The sequence below is a fragment of the Delphinapterus leucas genome, chromosome 19 (genome assembly GCF_059928025.1).
Source record: "Delphinapterus leucas isolate spDelLeu-1000000601 "Yukka" chromosome 19, BTC_Dleu_Yukka2, whole genome shotgun sequence".
Taxonomy (NCBI): domain Eukaryota; kingdom Metazoa; phylum Chordata; class Mammalia; order Artiodactyla; family Monodontidae; genus Delphinapterus; species Delphinapterus leucas.
Window position 1 is genome coordinate 61925053 of NC_143147.1, and position 14001 is coordinate 61939053.

The 14001-nt window shown below is 58.1% G+C and overlaps 1 protein-coding gene across 5 annotated transcripts in view; it reads right to left on the reverse strand.

Moving 5' to 3' along the window:
• Positions 1-14001, reverse strand: part of SEPTIN9 (septin 9) — a 165974-nt gene that overhangs the window by 81156 nt on the left and 70817 nt on the right. The window lies entirely within an intron of this gene.

Here is a 14001-nt window from a genome sequence, read left to right on the forward strand (position 1 = left end):
CCATTCTGAGCAGCCCCTCCCTCCAGTCTTCCTTCCTCCAAATTCCAACACAGCCCTCGTCTCTTCCCTGTGGACATTACCTCCTTCAGAAGACCAGGGTGTAGTGGGTGGCTGAGTGGGTGGGTGGCCAGGGGCATGTGTGCTCTGAAGCACTGGATGTAGGGAAGCAAAGGAGACCCCAGACCCTGATACCTGGCTGCCGGAACTACCAGTTTCCCAAACGTGACACCTCTGGGGGACCCTGTCTAAGCCCAGGGCACACCTCCTTCACAAAATCCCGGGTCACAAAGCTCGACGGTCCCAGAGGCCCTGCAGGGATGGGAAATGTCCTCCGAGGGAGGGAGCTGTGCAGATTTCGGGAGCGGGCGCCTCACCACGCACTGACTCAGGGACACACCTGCTGTCCAGCTTCACTGTGGCCAAGCAGGCATGTGTGTGCAATGTGGCCAGAGCTCCTGATTCAAGAGAATCTGAAAATCTGTGTTTTTTTTTAATATGTTATCTCCTGATTTTTAAATGCTGGCACAAACAAAGCAAAACAACCCCTTTAAAAACACTGTGCGGTCAAAGGAAATCACATCCAAGGGCTGCACTCGGCCAGTGGGCCCTGCCGTGACCTCGGGTTGATAAGGCACACGGCCAAGTGCGGCAGGGGTGTGCCTGTGCAAGGACCCCAGCTGGCGCAGCTCTGCCTCTCACCGGGGGCTGTCCAGCAAGAAACGCAGGGTACAAACTACCCATCCAAAGAAGCCTCAAGTGCCCAGGGAGAGGTCGAGTGCCTGCTAAACTGGCCAGAAAGTCCAGGGCTGAGTGCCCGGAACTCTATCCTCTCATGGTTCCCAGGGCCTCCCGAGACATCTGGTCTACCCCCCCCCCCCGAGAGCACTGTCCAAACTGTCCCCGATGGTGGCTCCTGTCTGTGAGCTCCCTCGAGGAGGGGTCCACACCCCACCCGCCTAGGCATGTGCATGTCCCAGAGTACTTGGTGTCAGCTCCTTGGGGCCAAGTTGGGAGAACAGGAACTAGGTGGGTGAGGGCTCTTTCCCAGGTTTGCCCCACGGGAATAAGATGACCTTTTCCTGGGAGTCCCGACAAGGTCTGTGCCCCTGTTTGGAGAGCCCCCTTCTTGGGGAGCCCATTTGAATGAACCTCCAACTGCAACTCATGAATTAAGACCCTGCACCAAAGCAAAGGCCTCCCTCAGTCGGGAGGCCCAATTCGGCAATGACTTGGAACCAGACTGGCCGGCACACAGATCACTGCTCCCCGGAACACAAAATCTACACAGAACGCACAAACCCGGCCCCATCCGCCGCCCTCTCCTCTCTTGGGCTGCTCTGTGCTTCTTCCTGGCACATGCCACTCCCTGGGCCCATGCTATCCACATGCTAGGCACTCGGCTGTATTATCTATCCAGGCATTCACTGGCCAGCACCAACACCCCCATTAGTCTAGTTCTCTCTGAGAGGACAAGGGCTGTTCCCACCATCAGGACGGTCACTGCTCAGCAAACACCCAGGGCTGTTGGGGGTTCTTGATGGCTTACGCCATCCCCACAAACAAGCATTACCCCCACCCAAGGATTTCAAGTACCCCCCGTAAAGCCAGGCTCACTCTTGCCTCCTCCCAAAGCCTGCCGTGGTGGCCCCGTGCAGTTCACGCCACTCCCTCCCGTGTCATCCCGATCATCCCAGGGTGCCAGGACTGACTTCGGGGGAGGGGGGCTCCCTGGGAAGAGAGCCAGAGTCCTCTCCTCTGTTACACCACGAGCCAGCCCTCCAGCCCTTCCTGGGCCTCGGGTGCTTCTTCTACACAACGTAAAGGCCAGACCGGATCACAGGTTTGTAACTGTGGGCCCAGAGCAGGGAGGCACCAGGCCCTCAACCCCATCTGAGCCTGAGAAGTTTCACTTTCCTCTAAGGTTCTATAGGGAGTTGAACAGTGTCCCCCCCCACCCCAACCCAAAAGCTACGTCCAAGTCCTAAGCCCCAGAACCTGTGAATGTGACCTTACTTAGAAAAAGTCTTTGCAGATGTAATCAAGGTAAGGATTCAAGATGAGATTATCCTGGATTTAGGGTGGGCTCTAAGTCCGGTAAGTGTCCTTATAAGAGAAAGAAGAGGGAGATCTGAGAGACACGGAGAAGAAGGTCATGTGACAACAGAGGCAGAGACTGGAGTGATGCAGCCGCAAGCCAAAGATGCCTGGAGCCATCAGAAGCTGGAAGAGGCCAGGAAGGATTCTTTCCTAGAAGCTTTGGAGAAAGCTGGCGCTGCCAACACCTTGCTTTTGGACATCTGGCCTCCAGAACCATGGAGTAAATTTCTGTTGTCTAAGCCACATTGTTTGTGGTCATTTGTTACATCAGCCACAGGGAGCTAACACAGGGACCGTTGGAGGGATGAAACCTCTGGGCTACAAGATTGTCTGGGGCCCTTCCCGCTGGTGCTGTCACGCCCACTCTGCACCCAGCCCCACTCAAGAAATGTCCAAGGACTTCCCGTGGCGGCCCAGTGGTTAGGACTCGGCGATTTCACTGCCGTGGGCCCGGGTTCAATCCCTGGTCAGGGAACTAAGATTCCGCAAGCCGCGAGGTGTGGCCAAAACGTAAAAAAGAAAAAAAAAGAAGAAGAAGAAGTAGAAACGTCCAACGGATGGACCAATGGAAGCGTGGCCGAGTTCCGGAACTGCTGTATCAGGCACCCAGAGGAGGAAAAGCTGACTCCTTTTTCAGGAATCACACAAAACCCCGGACGGTGGGAGAAGTCATCACGAGGATAACATTGCTCTAGATTTACACCGGCATATTTGGTGATGAAACCAAAGATCATTTTTTAAGGCAGGCTGTGCGAGGGATGCCCTAGGAGCAGCCGCCTCTATACAGAGGATGTCATGACACAATTAGCACCCAGCTGGGAAGAGTTAGGAGACGGCTTGTCACGAAGCTGGCAGGACAGGGTCCTCCGGCATCCCGTCCCCCAACGGAAGTCCTAAACACACGCTCCAGGTCCTGCCCCAACACGCACAGCCACCCCTCCCTTTCCAGGGTCAGACTCACCCTGGAAACTCCTTCCACTTCCTCCGTGGAGAATGGCTATAATCCACCATGGCAGTGGGTGCTTTTTTCCACTTTACTCTTCTCCCCCCTCCCTGCGGAGAGGCAGCCCAGGGGGTCCAAGTGCGGCCGAGGAAGCCAGCAAGAGTGCAGACTGGAGGCCCCTACGTAACCGCATCTGATGGGGGACCGACGGGCAGAAAAGTGGCCTTTCACTGGACCAGGGCAGTGGGGAGTGGTGCTGTGCTGCTTCCTCTTTTGTCTGCAGGATGCTAAATGCCCTCAGAGGGCAGGCAAGAGACCCCCACATCCCCGCCCCAAAGCTGGACAGGACAAACGGCATGGCTGAGGGGCACCAAACAAACATGGGACCAGGCTGTACTGGGAGGGTCCCCGAACTGCCACTGGGAGGGAAAAGGACTGACATCTCCCACAGGGCACGGGGGGCCCACCCATCCTCACACCATTTCCCAAATAAGAATGCCCCCGTTCTCCCTCTCGTGAAGTCAAGAACCCCCAAAGCTGGGCTTGAACACTGCTTGCTTCCCAAAGCCCTCCTCGGCCCCAATCAGCCCTTCCCGGCGAGCACATGAGCCTGAAGACTGCCATGCCCTTTGGCCCACTGCTGGGAATTTACCCCCAGGAAATCATCAGACGTACAGAAAGATTTATGTTCGGGATGTTTGTATCAGCATTAAAACAGCAGATGCTGGAAACTATTCGAGTTTACGTAGAGTTTTCTGAACCCATATGCCAGAGTCCTGCAAAGTCATCAAAATCACGGTTCTGAAGCTGAGAAACGCTGAGAATACTAAGTAAAAATAGCAGAATCCAAGCTGCATGCACGGGCCTGGATTCATCGCACACACACATGTGCAGGGTGCACGCACATTCGAGGAAAACAGCCGCCTCTGGATGGAATTAAGGTGGCCGTTTAATTCATTACACTTTCCTGCCTTTTCCCAAGGTGCCTATGCTAATGTGGGTCACTTCATATTCTCAGGGGATAAAACCATCAGCACTGCTCTTAAAAAACAAACCTTGCTAAGAAGAGGGGGAGGGTGTGGATAACTGCGCCTCCGGCCCAGCCTCTCCCGGTCCATCAAACACCTACAGTCCAGGCTGCTGCAGAGGCCAGGCCGCCTGGCCAGACGCAAACCTCCCGTCGTCGTGTGCATGGGGGTCGAGGCAGGAGCAGCCTGGATCTGGGCCTGTTTAAGGAGGAATGTGCCGCACACAAGAGGCCATTGTGAGGGCCCCCGCTCTGACCACAGGCACGCTGCCTGCCCGCAAACCTCTCCCCGCTCCAGGAACACTTCCTGGATCACACCGCGGGCCTCAGTCTGGGGAGGGGACACGGGCTGAGCCACAAAGCCCTGCTCCAGCCTGGGATAAATGTCATGCAAAGAAATGTTAGAGAACAAGGTCAAAACAAAGCCAGGGTCAGCTCCAGTGGGAGGAGCAACGTGGCCACTGCCCAGCTCAGGGGTCTGATTCTGGGCTCAGGCTCCAGGAGCATGGCCCTGGTGAAGGTGAGTCTCTTCCAGGCGGCAGCAAAGCAGGTTCTGTCCTGAGAAACAATGGCCACCTGGGAGCCAGGGTGAGACACCCAGGAAACACAGGGTGCCAGGCGAAGGACACCTCCTTGCTCCCTGGCCTGAGGCTGCAGGGAAAGGTCACAGGAAAAGTCAACCCTGAAGCTAAGTGCATGGGCCATCAGACTCACAGAGTAAGTCCGGAGCGTGTGCGACCCCTGGGGTGGGCTGGAGGCAACCCCCCAGTTCCTGCTCTCCCGCGAGGACAGGGAGCTGGGGCTGCAGCTGGGCGGACAAGCTCCCTCCAGGGCAGCAGGGAAGATGGAACAGGAATCGGTGGGCCAACGGGCCAGTCCCTGAAATAACAATCCTCCGGAGGGAAGGAACCCAAGGCCACAAAAGCAAGATCTGGTCCAGGCGAAAGAACAAATTCACTGGGGAAAACCGGGCAGGGCAGGGCAAGGCGGACGATCCCAGGCAGAGGGCAGGGCAGGACAAAGGCCCTGCGTGCCTCGGATAAGCCGAGAGCTGGCCGGACGTGGGGGTCTTGCAGCCTGGATGCACATCGGACTCCTACTTTCAGGGCCTAATGCAGGGGCTCAAACAGGGGGCGGCACAACCACAGTCACCTCCGGGCATCTGCTTCCCCATGTGTGGTGCTGAGGCGCTGACACGGTGGTGCCCGGGCAGCAATCATGACTGTTGTTGGTATAACTGCCATCTGTGTGTGCACCCCGGGGGGTGGGTGTGCACACGTGCATGTGTGGTCACCCCACTGGTGGCCGAGGCTGCACGTGCCTTACCCGTGTCCATCACACCCACGGTCAGTATCTTCCCTTGTGCCCAAGGGCCTCCCCCGGCGCCCCCCCCGGTGCCCAGGCCCGGAAGGCAGGAAGGGGTTAACAGTGCTTCCCTGGCACACAGCCTTTAGGCAGTAACTGGAGGGTAAACACTCTGGGGGGCTTGGTGCAGGGTCCCCCAGCACCCCCATGCCTGGGGACCACCTGGGATCACCTCCCACCTGAATCCTTGTCTCAGGAACTGCCTGGGGGCGGGCAGTGGAGGAGGGGCAGGGCTGAGAGGGCAGGTGAGAGCAGGTGTGGGGCGGCAGGCTCAGGGCAGGGAAGAGGATGCAGATGGGGAAAGTGGGAGGGGGTGTCCTCAGGAAGAAAAATAGTCCAAAAGGAAGGGCTTAAAATAGACACAGTGGCTGAGCAGAGCCTGGACAGGGACATCAGTAAACAGCGCTGTCAGCGGGTGGCCCTGGGTTTCCCACTGAGAAACACAAGAAACCAGCCAAAGCCCAAACAAAGGAAGAGACAAGGTCCAGCCTGGCACTCACAGCTCAGAATCCTCCCCTCGGGCCTCTCCCCTGCCCTCCCTGGGCAGGCCTGGCTGGGCTGCAGGGCCAGCGGCAGCCTAAGAACCCTGTCCAGTGCCAGCCCCGTCCTGCTTCCCGCTCCGGCTCCGGGTCCCGGCGCGCTGGCCAAGGGCACCGGCCGCCCTGGGCTCAGCTGCACACGTGGCTGAAGGCGGCACACAGCCCCTGCTCCGGGCCCTGACCAGATGCAGGCCTGCATCTCAGCACCCTGCACAGTCCCACAGGGATGGCCTGTGCGCTCTGGACGACAGCACCAAGCTGAGCCACTTTCACTCGGCCCTGAGGGGCCGTGCGGGGTGAGCCCAGTGTCCCTGAGAACTGGAGGTTCCCCGGGGGGTCTTAACGCCCAGGTGAAAGATGTGAGGTCAACCCCTCCACCCTGCAATTTATTTTGAGGATTGTCTTTTACTTTGGCTGTTAGGACACGGGCACCCCAGGGGGCCTTCCTGCTTCTCACAGCCTCCCCCTCAGGAGCCCTGGCCCACGGCCCACCCTGGAACAGCGACGTGGGAAGGAGGTCTGCCGTGCCTGCCAGTTGGGTTCCCAAGTTGGGCCAAGAGAAAGCAACAGGCCCCCTCCTCCCTTCCCAGGCTGCCACTCACCGCAGGGGGACCCTCCACGCAGCCCTTCCCGCCCATGACATTTCCAGGCACAAAAAGAGCGCAAAGGTGATCCCTGGCCCCCTCAACTCGGGACACGAACAAGACCCCTCACAATGGGCAGGGAGCCCAGTGGCAGCTGTGGTCAACAGCCAGCCCTCGGATTCCAGACCTTCTCTTAATCCCCAAATTCATTACGTTAACTTCTCCCTGGAAAAAGCTCCCCAGCGCCCTGGCTAGCAAGGACACAGGCAGAACCAGCCCTCCCCAGCCCAGCTACATAGTGTAATCCACCCAGAATGGGTCCTGTCCGATTCCTTCACAGGGCTTCCAAACCTCATGCCGTCTGCAGAGGCCACCGGTCCAACAGTGGCCCCCAAAATGGTCTGAGTCCTAACTCCCGGAACCTGTGAAAGTGATGTGGGAAAAGGGTCTTTGCAGATGTAATTAAGGCAAGGATCTAGAAGTGAATCATCCTCCATTAGGGTGGGCCCTAACTCCATGACAGATGTCCTCGTAAGAGACAGAAAGGAAGACACACAGAGGAGAAGGCCGTGTGAAGATGCAGGGACGCATACACAAGCCAAGGGACGCCAAGGATTCTCGGCCGTCACTGGAAACTGGGAGAGGGGCCTGGAAGAGGCTCTCACTCGGAGTCTCCAGAAGGAACCAACGCTGCGCACACCTGACATCCGACTTCTGGCCTCTAGACCTGGGAGAGACCAACCACATTGCTATGTTTGAAGCTCCCCAGTCTGTGGCACTTTGCAGCCGCAGGAAATTCACGCATCAAGAGAACAGATTTTTCGGCTGCCGTGGCCTTTCTCTTCAGTCTCTCAGCCTCCGTTGACGCCGAAGCTACTTTCCGCAGTGACTCACCAGCTCGGGGAGGGCACGTGGGTGCCCTGGAATCGGGCTGGCTGGCAGGAAGGACCTCTCCCCTCTCAGCCTGCGTCAGCCATCAGGTCACCCCAGACCTTCACAGCTGCCAACGCCTGGGCCAGCAGCCCCTTCCTGCGACTGGCCTCGGAGCCTCGCCCCCCATCTTCCTGGGGCAGGGCCCTTGTGTCCAGCCCACCTGGGACGTCCCAGCACACACCCGTTGCTCCACTGTCATCCATCAGGGCGCCCTGTTCATTCCCAACAGGGTCCCCATCGGGGCAATGAATTATCTGGTCGGCCTACCTAAGGTGGGTTCATTACCCGTGTTCCCCTCCCTGCCGTCAGAGAAGGGTCTTGGGGTGACGGCTCTCAGGGTTGGGGAGCAACCTGACAGTGGAGACCCTGGCAGGCACCATGGGACAGCCACATAGCAACTTCTGCTTCAGGAAATCTCTCAACACAGAGAAAAACCACAGCAAACGCTCCGAGGAAGCCACTTCTCAACCTGAGGTCTCTTCTCGCTCCGGCCGTCTACCGGTCCCCCTGGCTCTGGCGACACCGGGGTCATCCCGGGCAGACTTTAACAGTCACCCTAAGACACTGGACTTCCTTCTTTCCTTGATGAAATTCAAGTTATGGGAACATGAGCACATTTAGACCCATCTGTCCTCCCCCTCTTAGGCCAGCTGTGGGCTCTCTCCACTAAAAGGACAGACGGAACGGGGCTTCGGAACGGGGCTGGGCTGAAGCCGCGTGTGAGGAGATGCGGGCCAGATAGGGGAAGAATTTCCTGACCCAGGGTGGGGACGCTGGGGGTGGTGGTGACCAGGCTTCCTGAAAGGCCGAGGAGGAGGGCCTAGGTGCGGCCCAGCCTGCGGGGAGAGGAGGGGACAGAGGACTTTTCTGGCCTCCAAGGGTCAAAGGTCCCCTGATAAATGGCAGCGAAGGAGGGCAGGAGGGAGCCCCTGGGAGGGGACTGACTTCGAAACCAAAGCCACAGGCTGCGGCTCCGAGGGCTCAAAGGTTACAGGGCCCTTTAATCCACAACGCCCCTCTGGGCTGCCCCGGAAGCCCTGGCTCCAGGTTGGAGCACAGCCCCTCCCCCAACAGGAGGGTTCCGCTCCCCCAGCCCCACCCCCCCCACCACGGAGCAAGGATCATCCCATCCACGAAAAGACTCTGCGAACAAGCTGGCCTGCTCTCAGCCATCCGCGCCCCTGCTGGCTCTTTCCCACACGACTGGGCTGGGTGCAGAGCAGGACCCCAGAGCCCCCGGGTGCACCCGGTGGCCTCAGCTCCACGGCACCGGGCTGGGCTGCCAGGCTGCTGGTCAGCGTGACAGTCCAACCTGGTGGAGCTGCTGTTCCCTTCTCTGTTCTCAGCGTAGCGGGTGGTGGCTGTTCCCTATCCACCGGGAAGAGGAACCATCCTGCTGACTGCTACAGGAAATGGTAGAAACGCTTGAAAATGCAAAAAAAAAAACCAAAACAAAACCCTAATACCAGGGGCTGCTGGGCCCAGCTGGAGCCCTCCATTAATCACGCCAGAGGGACAGTTGCAGCTCTCTGTGCTGTGGCCTGAGGGCGGGCGCAGGCGAGTGCTGCCCAGGCCCATATGAGCTCTGGCCTAATTACAGGGGACGGTGACCCTAGAGAGCAGAGTTCAGGCCCCGGTCAGAGCAGCAGCCAGGAGTCCAGCTGCTCCCCAGGCCTCCCGAGGAATGGAGTGGGTCACAGCGCATGACCCCAAACTAGCCAAGCTCCGCTGGGCGAGAGGACGGAGTCTCCGTGACCACAAAGCCCTGCAGGCACCAAGGCCGACTCGAGGGTTCAGGAGGACTTGGTCTCTACCCTCAAGGACACAGGGGTAGAGGGGGCTGGCAGAGAAGGTAGAGTCCAGAAAACTGACAGGAGGAAGTGGGTCTGTTGTGTGACACAGGCCACGGCTGGACCTTGAGGAGATTCTGGAAGGGGCTCCCAGGGGCTGCCCAGCTGTTCCAAAGAGCCCTGGTGGGGCCTGAGTGAGGCCACCTCCAGGGCTCCTCTCGAGGCCTTACCAGGCTCTCACCAGGAACGGCCAGATCCTGACCGACTCCACACAGCCACCTGGAACTCGGGGAGAACCCTGGAAACCTAAAGCAAGCCAGGCAAGGCCTCTAGGCCCGGCTGCACCACCAGGCAGAGGATTGGAGACGGGGCACCCTCACGCTCGGGGGATACAGACGGGGAGGCCGAGGCCCGCGGAGACCATCGGTCAAAGTCACGCCATTAAGCCCGTCCAAGCCTGGTCTCCCGACTCACACCCAGACGCTCTGCTGCCCCCAAGGAGGGCTGGCGCAGAGGGCAAATGGGGCCCCCAAAGACTGTTCCGTGCCCTAACCCCCAGAAGCTGTGCACGTGACCTTATTTGGAAATAGGGTCTTTAAAGATGTAATTAAGAGCCTTGAGATTAGATTACCCTGGATTTAGGATGGATCCAAAATCTGAGAGTGAATGTCCTCATAAGAGCAGAGACAGGGCTTCCCTGGTGGCGCAGTGGTTAAGAATCCGCCTGCCAATGCAAGGGACACGGGTTTCAGCCCTGGTCCGGGAAGATCCCACATGCCGCGGAGCAACTAAGCCCGTGCGCCACAACTACTGAGCCCACACACCACAACTACTGAAGCCTGCATGCCTAGAGCCCGTGCTCCGCAACAAGAGAAGCCACCGCAATGGGAAGCCCACACACAAGAGTAGCCCGCGCTCGCCGCAACTAGAGAAAGCCCACGTGCAGCAACGAAGACCCAACGCAGCCAAAAATAAGTAAATAAATAAATTTATTTTTTAAAAAAAGGCAGAGAGAGAGACACGGAGGCACAGGGAACAGAGACTGGGGGGATGTGTCTACTAGTCAAGGGCACCACGGTTGGCCAGCCCCCCCAGGAGCTGGGGGGAGAGGCTGGGCAGGAGGAACCAGCCCCACTCACACCTTGAATTTGGACTTTCTGGACTCAGGACTGTGCTTTAAGCCCCCAGCCTGCGGTCTTTGCTGCGGCCGCAGGACACTCACGTGCTCCTTCGGACTCCCAGCCCCTCACCCATCTCTGCCCCCCGCCTCTGAACTGGCCACGCAGCTGTTCTGTTTTTCTGTTGCACCTTCCAGGGGCCACCCAGCCGCGGCTTCCAGGCAGCGACCCACTTATTCTTTTCTCTTTATGTTTGTTCTTTGAGCCTCTGAGTGTTCACCTGCCCCCCACAGGTTTAGGCAAAAACCTCCCGAAAGTCAGAACAGACCTGTCTTCTGGGCAGGGCGGGCACTGTGCCCCGACCATTCTCGGAGGGTGACCAGCCTTAAATATGACCCTGTAAGGCGGCCTCTGGTCCCCCCACACTTTCTTCCCAAGAGAGGAAGGGCCTCTGGGGCAGGGAGTGTGGGAGCCTTCCGCCACCGGCCTGCGCAGCTGCAGGTGGACAGGTAAACTACCCACACCCCGCAGAGCCACAGCCCCAAAACTGACAACCTCTCAGTTCTGCTTCTGGCCTGAGGGAGAGGGAAAAGATGAGAGCTGTATACAGTAAACTCCAAACCCGCTGTGCCACAGAGTGCTCCGAGAGGCCCACCCCCGCCCCTACCACCCAGTACCACCAACTCAGCCCCATAACCTCTGACCTGGCTGCCAGCCATGCGGGGCCCAAGCTGCCAATCACCACCTCCCCGATTCCCACCCTGCAAAGCCCCTGGACAGCCAGGCCCTTCCGGCCACCAGCTGCAGAGGCCATGGGGCAGAGAGGGCTAAGCCGCCCCTCATACACACACCAGGAAACTGCCCAGGTACCCTACACCACCAGGGACACAACCAACCCCCCAGCCTGAAAGCTCCTGGGTGGGGGAGGTCCGGAGCAGCAGAGAGAAAGTGCCTTCAGGAAACAGGGCTGCAGGTGGGAGTAATTCTTTTCTTAACAAAAAATGGAGAATTTCAGCCAAGTTGTCCTCAGCAGAACTGCTAGGTGTAGGAGGGTCTGGGGGGGGGTGCGCGGGGGGCTCTGCAGACAGCCCAGAGCTGGGGGCTGCCAGACGATGCCCAGAGTTGTCACGAGTACCGTCTACGCCCCACCCGAGCCAGGCAGCTGACCCCTCTGGCCTCAGCATCCTGGTCTCTTCCAGCCGGGACACCGAATGACCCCATGAGGGCCATTTTGGGGTCTGCCACCAGCTCCAAGTTTCTCTCATCGCTCCTGCGACACAGGCCCGGCAATTCCAAACACTCAGCAGAGCTGGAGGGGCCCGGCCAGCCCACCTCCCATCTGGGCCGAGGTCGAGGACCAAGGCTGTGGCCAATTCCTCTGCAGCCGAACATACAGCTGCCGGCGGTGCCTGCAGAGGTGCTCCCACAGCCTGCGCGCCTGGGCAAAAGCTTCACTCCACCCAGCACCCCAACCCAGTGCTGGAAAGAGCCAGGGGGACCCGGGGGTCCTGGCTCGGCCACCATCAGCCAGGGGACTAGTCACTTGGAGTCTCTCAAACTGGGGTGGGAGATCGGGTTGGGTGAGTTGTTTTTCTTTTTGACAATGAACTTTAAAAACTAATATCTATTGCTCTTTTCCTGACTCTAAAAGCAATATGGAAAATGTATGTGCAATGCAGGAAACCTGCAAAACACGGAGAAACGAAGGGAAAAACGTATATAAACCCATGACCCAGATAACCACTATCAATAGTTTGGCAAACGTCCTTCCAATCTTTTCACTGAGGGTATATATAAATATTTTGAAAGCAGGCTCGTGGAGACACGGCTCCAGGCTTTTCTCCTGCAGCATCCCACAGCCCACATCTCTATACATTCTTGCACTCGTTATCCAAATTCCTTTGTGGTTCTAAAGTTCTGGTTCCAGATCATTCTCAGCTCCAACTGATGATGAGAATCATTCCTGGAGCTTGTTAAAAAATAGACTGGGGCTTCCCTGGTGGCGCAGTGGTTGAGAGTCCGCCTGCCGATGCAGGGGACGCGGGTTCGTGCCCCGGTCCGGGAAGATCCCACATGCCGCGGAGCGGCTGGGCCCGTGAGCCATGGCCGCTGAGCCTGCGCGTCCGGAGCCTGTGCTCCGCAACGGGAGAGACCACAACAGTGAGAGGTCCGCGTACCGCAAAAAAAAAAAAAACTACATCGACTTTACTGCAGTAAAAATGTCGGCTGAGCCTGCGCGTCCGGAGCCTGTGCTCCGCAACGGGAGAGGCCACAACAGTGAGAGGCCCGCGTACCACAAAAAAAAATAACAATAAAAAATAAAAAATAGACTGTCCCCGCCTCCTGGAGGTTCTGTCAGGAAAGATGGGTGGGCCTGGCACCCCAGGGTATGTCTGGGGTGCAGGTGGGTGAGGACCTCTGCCCTCCCGTGGGCTCATAAGCCTTCTCTCCATCTCCCTCCTGAGAATCCTACAAGAAGGAAACCCTAAGCATCCCAGGCCAGCAGCTCTGCCCGCCCCACCTTCCCCTAAGGCACCCAAGGTCCAGCCTCAGCTGCCACATTCAGCGCCTGGGTCGGTCAGAGACCAAAGGATGTATACTGGGGCTCTGCTGGGGCAAAGGCCCGTGTGACGAGGGGGCATGTCAGTCACAAGGTCCCCAAATCTGCCCAAGGCCCGCAGTACGTGCACCTTAGAGAAGGTCAAAGCCACCCAGGGCCTCCAGGCTAACTCACCTGCCCCAGGAAACAGGCAGGAGAGAGGCCCAGCGCTAGCGTCCAGTGCCCCAGCCAGCCTCCAGCCAGCCTCCCCCTCCTCCCTAGAATGGCCATCACATCCCTCCCAATAGGCTCTCACCCTCCTGAGGGCAGGAGCCAGGCTCGTCCATGTCGGCCCCTGCTACACACTGCATGTGCTCTCCACTGATTCACCAGTTGAATGCTACCCCTCAAGGTGATGATATTAAGAGGTGGGGGCATTTGGGGTGATTAGGTCACGAGGGTGGAGCCCTCGTCATGGGATTAGCACTCTTATAGAAGAGACCCCTGAGAGTTCTCTCTCCCCTTCCGACCTGTGCAGACACGGTGAGAAGATGCCATCTATGAAATGAATCTGCCGGAGTCTTGATCTCGGATGTCCAGCCTCCAGAACTGAGAGAAGTACATGTGTGCTGTGTCAGCCACCCAGTCTGTGGTCTTTCTGTTACAGACGAAGACAGTTCCACTTTCCACTAGGGCCTTGGGCCCTGTCTGGAATGTCCTATGAGTCTCTAAACGGTGTTTGTTGCCTTGAATCTTTAATAGTCAATGTTTACTGAGTGTTCACCACATACCCGACACCACCCTAAGGGCTTTTGTTACATTAGCTCGTTCACTTCCCATCATCCCCAGGAGACGGAGAGATTTCACTCTCATCCCCATTTTAGAGATGGGAAACCGAGGCACAGAGAGCCTAATAACCAGCCCAACATCACAGCGTGAGCAAGGGTGAAGCCGAACTGAGCCAGCATGCTGAACCATCCTACCGCACTGCCTCCAAACCCCACCCCGCCCCCTAAAAGCCAGGCTCTAAAATCGTACAGCGCCTGCTACACACCAGCACTGCACC